This window comes from Camellia sinensis, chromosome 8 (assembly GCF_055761805.1).
Source record: "Camellia sinensis isolate YWXY chromosome 8, ASM5576180v1, whole genome shotgun sequence".
NCBI lineage: Eukaryota > Viridiplantae > Streptophyta > Magnoliopsida > Ericales > Theaceae > Camellia > Camellia sinensis.
This window is the reverse complement of record NC_138968.1, coordinates 56,112,964-56,122,798: the sequence shown is the minus strand read 5'-3', so window position 1 is coordinate 56,122,798 and position 9,835 is coordinate 56,112,964. Positions and strand designations below refer to the sequence as shown.

Genomic DNA, 9,835 nt, shown 5'->3' with positions numbered 1-9,835 from the left:
CCTCTAGTAATGCTTCATACCTAGGCACCTTATAAGTTAGTTCCACTAAGTCTCTGAACTCAGTCGAGTCAAACTTCTTTCGAAGCCTAAACTCTAAGCCATTTTGAGCCAATCTCACGAATTCTGGCTCTGGTAGGATGACCCTACATTTGTTTCGTGCTCTTTTAAATCTGGCAATAAACTGAGTAGCTTTCTCATTAGGCCTTTGACTCAATTTTGCCAAGTCTGCCATGGAAACTTCTGGCTCCGATTAGAAGAATTGGGCATGAAATGCCTCTTCCATTTGTTGCCAAGTTTGGATAGAGCCAGGTGTAAGGTTAATATACCATACAAATGCTCCCCCAGTTAGAGAATTTGGGAATAATCTTAACGTCATATAGTCATTATTAGTGAATTCACCGCATTAAGCAGCAAATCTAGCAATATGCTCCACTGTTGACTGGTTTCCATTCCCATAAAAAAGGGCAAAATCTGGTATCCTGAAACCTCTTGGGTATTCATGTACCATATCTATCCATTCTGGGTACGATTTCTTGTACACAGGAGTCTGGACCCCCCGAGCCATCGGTCCACACATCTCTCTAACAATATCAGCAATTTGGTCCCTAGGGACCATATTTTGTGCCTGCTGAACCACTACTGGAGGAACAAACACAGGGTTTGGTGGACAACCTTGTACCTGGGGTCCTTTTGGTCCATAAAGTGGTATATTTGGGACTGGTTGTCCCTGTGGTGCTGGTTGCTATTGGGGGTGTGGGTAACCCTTTGAGCTTGTCCTACGAAAGGACCTGCGAAAGGTGCTGGAATAGGTGTTGTGTCTCTTCCATTTGTAGGAAAACCTTCCAACCCCCCGGGCATAAATTTGAATAAAGGATTAGTAAATCCTCTCGTGCCAGGTATGGCTTCGAATATGGGATTTGGGACCATTCTTATGCCATTTTCTTGTACTGGGCCAGATCCACCAACTTGCATGGCTTCACTGTTAAGTACTGATGCATTTTGGCCTACCATAGGCCTCGAAATAGGTTCATACCAAGACTGGGGTGATGGTCTTTTATAGTTTTGATTACTAGTTTGACCATTAGAATGTCTATTAATTTGCATAGGTTGTTTATCTCTAGCCAATCTTTGCTGAGGGATATTTGAAATTTCCTCCATGTGTTTTGTGTTTGTTGGTTGATGGGTATTCATTCGATCCAAAAAGGATGTTGCCCATCTTTCCATTGTGTTCATTAACTGCTGTCCCATAGCATCTACTAGGCCACCCCATGGATTTATCGGCTGAGTAGATGGAACAGTGAATGGTCCAATTCCTTGGCCTCGTCCAATATTATGAAAATGTAGTAGTTGTTCCGAAGTGCTGGTCTGTTCGACCACAAGTTCTAATAAAATAGGTGTCTCCATAGGATGTGTTGTCACATTATCCTCTAGATTAGGTATTTCTACCTCTCCTTCCACACCTTCTTCCAAGCGTTCATTTTCTCTTTGTCTCCTACGTCTAGCCATTTCAATTAGTCCCACTGGGCGTGCCAAAAATATATGTTGGCTTTTTGGCTTTCGAAGGTTATTTTTGTAATTGCGAGTGTGCCAGCAAGGATCAATCAGTCCTTATAGAAAATTAATTGCCAACCAATTATCAGACGATTGTGTTTTAGTTCTTTCAGCCTCAATGAAGAGGACTTTTACTGGTGGCTTGATTTAGGAAAATTAAGCAAAATAACAATTAGAAGAAGAACAATTGAAGCATTTCATTAAAATGAAAAAAATTACAATGATCCAAACTCAGCCTCGTAGAGGTTTACAGCAACAATCTACTTGAAACTACTCCTATAAATGAAGTGCAGTGCAGAAATTTTAAAGTGCAGAAATGTAAAGAACAGGAAATGTAAAACTGGAAAGGAAATAAAGTAGAATAAGACTGGTTTTTTGGATCTAAGTCTGGGGTTTTTTTCTGGGGCCTTCTCTGCTATTTATATTTCTCAAGGATGACCATCAAACTGCATTTTCAACCGTCGAACTGCTCCTCCATGATCGTTGATCATATTGCCTTATAATTAGCTCCACTATGCCATCAGTTGCAGTTAGGCTTCCCTCCTAATTTTGAATTTGAATGTGAGTAACCGTTGAAACCACATCACTTTGCATCCCTTTGCTGATCCAATGCTACTCAGATCTCGTAATAACCAATACCAACTGCCACGTGTACGATCATGATCGAAGACTTGAATAGTCTTCCTGTATTACCCTTATTCTGGCACGCGTCGAATTGTAATTGGCTTATACAAAATATGTAGCCAACAAGTATATTCGTTTTACAAAATCTTCCAAGTAAAAGTTCCAGGCAATTGCTATTTGTTAATTAAATTTTTTTTTTAAAAAAAAAAAATGACAAGAATATAAAAACAGTGCATGGCAACTCATTTTGTTAGAGGAAATGACAATGGTCCAGCATATGTCACATGTGAATCAAACTCCCAGTTTGTGGCTGCTGATAGCCTCACTAGCAGCCCAGGACAAAGGCCATCCATAATAATAAAGAAAATTAATTGTTCTTTTTTTTTGTTTTTTATAATCTTTTTATATATAGAATCATTCATCAAACTGATGTGTTCCTAATATAAACTGATGATGATACTTAGGGCTATTTTAGAAAGTGAGGTAAAAGTCACTTTCCAACTTTTAACCCACTACTCTCTCTCACAAAAAAAATTTAAAAAAAATTAAAAATTATTTTTAATCATCTTTCCAAAACACCTCTTACAAACTAAAACTAAACAAGAAGAGTCACTTCTCACTCCTAGCTTCCCCCTTCCCTTCCAACAAAAACACGCTGTGATGGTTAATGACGGTTTCAATACTAACAAAACATGTAAATGAGTGTTTTTTTATTTTTATTTTTTGGGTTTAAAAGTGATAGGTTCAAAATCTTGCGACATTATTCTTTAAGCATTGCCATTTTCCTTTTTGTATAGAATTTTTGCTCGTGTATCTTCAGCCTTGGTTTGGTTTTCATCTTGGGCTATATAATCACAAAAAGACAAAAAAGTTATAAAAGTACCAAACTATTCCATATACAATTTACAAACAAAAAGTCAAAAAAATATCATTCTATACTAAGGGCAATTTTGTTATTCCAAAGTCAAAAGGCTAAAAAAATCAAACAAGAATACCAAACAACTAAAAAAAATCTCGGACTAAAAAAGTTAAAAAAATAAAAAAAAACAACTAAAAAAGTTATTACCCAACGACTGCTTAGTCTAATAATAATAGTGGTGGTGTGGTATGACAACAGATTCTCCTAAACTTGTGTTTGGATCTTAAATTAGTGATAATAAAAAAAGAAGCAAGAGAAGAAAAACAATTTTTTTATTTCCACTCAATAAGTTTTTCCTTCCCCTCACAAATTGAAGATCCAAACACAACAATCTTAGTGCGAAGCAAGGAAGGAAGAGAGGCAGAGAAAGAAAGATGGAGGTTAAAATGCAAACAGACCTTGCTTAGGGAGGTAACCCTTTTCTAGCAGAAGAGGCAAAGCAGCAAATGCAAGAAAGGAAGACAAGCTGCTAGTCCTCAATACAATCCTTGGGAGCTTAAGACTGTCTGCAACAGACTGTGAAAAGTGCCATATAGCATCTGTTATCAAGCAAGCAATGGGCTCCTTCACCTCCTCCTCAACACCAGATAACACCAGTCCAGCAAAGCAGTCCCGAAAGGCGGCGACGCAGTTGGTGTTGAGGAGGGAGAGGAGAGCGATGGTATCAGATGTGGAAGCTTCACTCTCGGTCTCCGACAAACCGTCTGGGATGGGGCAGAAGGTGAAGTGCGGGTAGCTGGATATGGTGGGAGAGTTGAAGCGAGTGTGGATGATTGTAATGGAGAAGAAGCCTGTGGCGTGAAGGATGTTAGCAAGCTGAAGCGTGGGGTTCATATGTCCTTGCAACGGGATTGGAAAGAGTACCAAGCGCCGGCCTTTGCTTTCATGCTTTGGACTCTCTTTTCCCTTCTCCATTAATGCCGCCTTCTTTCATGCAACAAGAAGTGACTAGGTTTTCTTTGGTTATGGCGTTTCTCACCATAAATTGTTTGTCGGAAATAGAGTGGTTATTGTAACCCTGAGACTGATAAGGTCCACATGGGGGTTTGTAGACACCCCATTTTTGACCGTCCTCAAGAATTGGACGTCACCGTTTGAACACTCGGTGATTATCCATGTTTGTGTTCGTTTGGAGTTCCCGGAGGTCTCGGCTACGCGCGCCTTGCCTCAGGATCTCCGAACTTGACCGTTTTGTGTCTGGCTCTACACCAAACACTTGTGTTTTGCCTTGGAGGGGCAGGGAATGCCTTGTGAGGCATCCCCACACACCACCGGCAGTGGCTAGAGGTCACCGGCTGGTTTTTTGCTGCCATCGGCAATGTATATTGCCGGTCGGCACTCCTTTTTGCCAAAATGGCATCTTTGGCCGGCCGACTACTGTACATCTGCTTTTGCAGATATTTTATCACAGTTGTCTTGCTTTTTGCTCCCCTCCATACACGTGTATGGAGGGATCTCCCTCTTTGGAAGCTTGTCTTGTAAGCTTTACAAGACAAAAGGCTCTATAAGAGAGAGCCTTGTCTCTTGGCTTTAGGGTTAGACACTTGAGAGACTTAAGATATTTTTAGACAGCCATTTTTAGGGTTTTGAGTTCTAGGGTTAGAAACCATACACTTTCTATCTCTATATCTCCCTCTTGTGTGTGTTAAAGTGCATTTGTGTCTTACTATTGTACACAAACACATAGTGTTTCACCTTCACTTAGCTACTGAGGTTCTAAGAGGTTGGTTTTGAAGTTTTGGAGCTGTTTTCAAGCCAAGGAGGGCTGTTGGAGCATCATTTGTGAAGGGGTCTTCAAGGGTAAGAAACTAGCCCCTTTATTCTCCAATCTTGCATTGTATTTTTACCTATCTTAAAATCATTTTTGAGCTTGGTGTATAATACAAAAAAGTTCTGTTTTTTAACCCTCTTGATTGTTTATTAAGAGTGTTTTGTGGTTTGGAGGTGTTTGACCCCTCTTAGGCCTTGAAAGGCCCCATTTTGAGCCATTTTGAGTGAGTTTCGAGACTTTGGTGTTTGAGCCTCTTCACCACTGAAATCTTGAGGGATTTCAGTGGTGGAGATGGTGCCTTGAAGTCTCCAAAAGGGGAGGGCCACCCCCTCTCCTTGTTGTCCTTGAAAAGGACCCCTTTTGGCCTCTTGAGAGAGCATCATGTTAGAGTGTGTATTGATCATATCTTGGTTGTTTTCCATGCTTATTATGCCATGACATAACCTTGTTGTGTGTTGGTTTTGGTACACCATGCATGCTTAGCATACCTACCATGTAAAGCCATGTTATTGCCTTAATATGCCTTAGGTTGTTAGCCTTTGTTCTAGCATGTTTTAGGCTTAGCCTTGTGAAGGTTTTGTGCTCATTTTTCCATGTTTAAGGTCTGTCCTAGGTTGTTTGGGTCGGATTTGGCATGCTTAGTATAGCTCATTTGCATTCCGGCTTGTTGGCCTTAAGTGTGTGAATGTATAGCATGGCATTCTTGCATTGATTTAGTGGTTTGGAACTATCCACCATGTTATTTCAGACCTTATAGCATGCTTGTATGTTTGCCTTGGATGTTTCCTTAATGCTTTGAAAGCTTGTGTAGCATGCTCCATGTTTTGGCACTTGTGCATGCTTTTGAATTTGAGCCACTTAGATGCCATCTAAGAGTCCCTTTTGCATGGTCTAGGACTGTCTTGAACCTATTTTAAGTCCTCTTAGCCTTGTGAGGCTTGGTTGGCTTAGCCATGGTTCAAGTCTCTTTGACTTGCTTCAAGTACTTGGGCCATCTATTGCATGCTTGGTCTATTTTGTTTGCTTGGTTTGACACCATTCAAATATGAGTTTCAATGCTTACCTTGCATGCCATATGCCCATGATTGCCTCATTCAAATGTGCTTAGAAGTAGCCCTTTGAGGCTTGAGCATTTGTCCCTAAGTGTTGGTCCAACTTACTTGCATGTGTGTATGTATGTTTGATTCCACTTCCTTGACTTTTGGCCACTGTTTTGGCCCTTTTTAGAGCTGCCCAAATCATGTTTAAGTCCAATCTTTACATGTTGTTACATGTCTCACACTTCGCATGCTTTGATTACACCGTGTCTTGCATGACCATTAGCTTGTATGCTTGTTCATTGCTTGCTTGCTTGCATTGCCATGTTGCATCCCTGGCTAACATGCCTAGGTTGCATTGAACATGCATGTCTTGTCCCTTGATTTAGTGATAGGCATTGGACCCCTTTGGTTTGTTGGTTTGCATTACACTTAACATCAAAATGTGCACACTTGGTCACTTGGACCATCACGCATGGAAATGCGCGATTGATGGTCCGAGAACCAAGGAGTATGTCCCTTTGAGTCACAAACATGATAAGGGACATGATTGGTGCATATATGCCTTGAATTGTGCTGCCATGCTCTGCCTTGCCCTCTGTTGCTATCAATTGTAGATTCTGCAGGAACATTCTGCCGACCGGCAGTGCCAAGTGCCGACCGGCACTCCTATCTCTGCCGATAGCTTCACCGATGGCCGGTAGCTATATATCACTACCGGTGGTAATCCCACTCGGCCGGTGATGTCTTCCAGTATCCAGAGAAGCAATCCAGAGGTTTTGGCAGCCTCCAGAGGAGTAAAAGAAGGAAAACAGAGGCAGCCTATGCATGGCCGTGCACTTCCGAGCGGGATCCGAGCATGCGCTGCATTTGGCTTTCCTCCTGAGGCGGTTTACTATTTTTCTTAGCTTAACTAGTTTGTTAGCTAATTAGGAAATTTGTAATATTTTAATTAGCTTGTGTAGTTAATTAGTTTGTATTATTTATTTGGTCCCTCCGAGTGAGGGAAAATCTGTAATAAGCGTGCGTGAGTGGTGTGTATGTCTTCCAATCACCACTTCTTTCTTCCCTTTTATTTACCTGCTTTGATGGTTAGTATTAGGGCACGTTTAAATTAGCATACCTCATGTAATGCATGCGTGCATTCATACATTTGTCCTGCATGCACCGGGCTCGGTACATCATGCTAACTGCATTTGTATTTCAAATTGCAAATTGAATACGTGCATCAATTGACTGCATTTTACATGCCATGCTTAGGTTAGCCGAGCCTACTCTAATTGCATTTTGCATACGTTGCATTAGCCACTCTAACATGAACTAGGATCATGCATGTTTGCTAACTAGTTTATTGTTTTGGCACGGAGTACGATGTAAGTATTTATGCTTTAGCATCTCGCATGCGTGTGAATGTTGCCATGGCAGTATGTTTGCCATGTGGCTAAGTGCTTATATGAGATAAACTGTTTGAATGCCTGTGGGTGAAGGTTGGATTGTTTAAGTTGGAAAAACTCGTTAAAATTCGTGTTTTAGCCTACTTGCGAGTAGCAAATTCCAAAGCGCTTTTCAAAACAAACGGATATGCAATGCTTGTTTCCGAATTAGGCAATCTAGTCTATACTTGTTTGTTGTGCGCATAACATAGTAATTCTAGGGTAATAAATGGAATAAGAACATATAAAGTTTTCAAAAACGGATATCACGGTTAGTAGAGGCTGATCTTAGGATCGGACGAGAGGGGGTGCTCATAGCTGACCTTCCCCGATCGTACCCTAGCTCCTGAGCCGAGACAACTCCGGGGATGACGGACATGTGGCCTTTGGCACCGAGTCAGGGTTTCCTAAATTCCCCCATAAAAAATATTTAGGTGGCGACTCTGTATCTGGCAAAGCAGTCCATGTTTGGCACTTCTTTTCTAAAATCTGTTTTCTCAAAACGATTTGCCAGATTTGGACTCTTTGGTTCAAGATTAAGAACCGTGACACAAATCGAGTCCGAACTGTAGTAGCGAGGGCCCCACGCGGGCGCGTCTACAGTTTCTGGCGACTCTGCTGGGGATTTAGAGAGTTTGACTCGAACTCGTGATATCCTGTTTTGATTACACTTATGTGTCTCTTTGCATTGCATGTGCATTGGTGCGCCTAGGAACACAGTGTTTGCCATCTGCCATTCCTGAACGGTTTGCCGGAGGCTTGTCTTGTCAAGGCATGACCACAAGGCTGACCGGTTATGGGCTCTGACAACATGGGAACACAAACCCCGGTTTTACCGGGGCACCCTTTTCGACCATTCGACCTAGTGCATATTCGGACCCATAGTGACCATCCCAAGTTAGGACAGGTTGCTTACCCGATGATAGGTTGTTTGAAAACTGCTGCGTGCATAGTGAAACCCTAGCTCCTGACAAAATAGGACAGGGAAACCCTATCCCAACATAGGGGTGTTTTGGCTCTCTTTACTTGCTATGTGCTTTTAGAGTGTATTTCTACAAGGAAAATGCATATCAGTTTGCAAGATTGAGTATCAGACCTGAGGACATCAGTGTCAGTTATGAGAATCAGTTATCTGTGGGTATCGGGTTCGGTTTTCGGGACAGTGATTTCTGGGAACAGTGATCAGCAGTAGAGTACAGTTGTTCAGATACACCCGTGTTTGATCTGTTTGGGCTGAAATGCTGTTTGTTGTCTCTTTCAGTTCAGACAGTTGGTGCAGAATAGCTAGTGCTCCCCCTTTGCTGAGGCAGAACTTATGATGACACAGAATTCGGAAGAGATCGTGGTTATGACGGCTGCATTAGAGCAAGGGATCACTCTGCAAAATGAGGCCAACACTGATGTGTCACATCCACCCAGGTCGCCTGTTGTGCACCCGGTTTGGGCCCCGCAACTATACCAGGCTCGCGAGCCTACTACATTCGAGCTAATGGGGATAATAGGTGATCTCCAGAGGTTTGTGGCGGATCTCGCCTACGGAATGTCAGCTTCACCTCCAGCCGCACCATATGCCGGGAGTTTTGTACGCCAGGAGCCCCCGCTGTTGGGGCAAATTGTGAATGAACTTAGCCAACCGGAGATGGCCTCCAGCTATGGCAATTACATGCCAACATCAACTCAAACCCTCGATCAGGCTGAGGCCAGAAGAAAAGACAAAATGAAGGCAGATGCCGATCCCATTGAACAATTACTGTGGGCAGTCGAGGCTTTGAAAGCCGGGGGGATGAACAAGCAACAGATATCCGCAGTTGTGGCAAAAACTGTGGAGGATGCTTTCCCCACTCCGCCTGAGGGTAGTTCGAGTCAGTCAGAAAATCGGGATAGGCCCCGTCATGCCAAGACAGTTCCTCCTATTCCCGCCCCTGCACCTGGGAAAGATCAGAAAGCCAAGGTGGCGCCTACCGACCCTTTCGCTTGTGCAGCTAGTAAGAGCGCTCAGACCCCAAAGTACCTACCCCGGGGGCGCAGGACCTTTCATGCTCTCTATATGCCTTTGTCCAAGGCACTTCAGATCCTTGCCGAGAGGGGGCACCTTAAACCCTTGGAGCCTCGGCCTCTCCCGAAGAATCTCCCCGCTACGCATGATGCTGCTCTGTACTGCGCGTACCACCAGCAGACAGGCCATGCAACCGACAATTGTTTCCACCTCCGTCATGAGGTGCAAGATTTGATTGATAACGAGGTTATCCTCCCGCCTACCTCCGCCAAGTCCGTTACTACCCAGTTATTGGATTTTGAGGACACAGATACTGCAAGTATGTAATCAGAAGGTGAACCACCTGAGGGCGGCATCTGGATGTATTTTGAATGTGGCGTCTGGCATGCATTTTTGAGTGGCTGTGAACGCTAGCTTTGTAAATCCTGGCTTGGGTATCGAGTCAGTCTTTTGTTTTGAGTCTGTCTCTTTGTCTTGAGTCAATTTTTTTTGCTTAAGGGTCTG

General features: G+C 42.9%; 1 pseudogene; it reads right to left on the bottom strand.

Annotated features, from left to right (window-relative positions):
* Positions 1-2,942: 2,942 nt before the first annotated feature.
* Positions 2,943-4,009, bottom strand: LOC114320528 (UDP-glycosyltransferase 76C2 pseudogene; annotated as a pseudogene).
* Between the last annotated feature and the right edge of the window lie 5,826 nt (positions 4,010-9,835).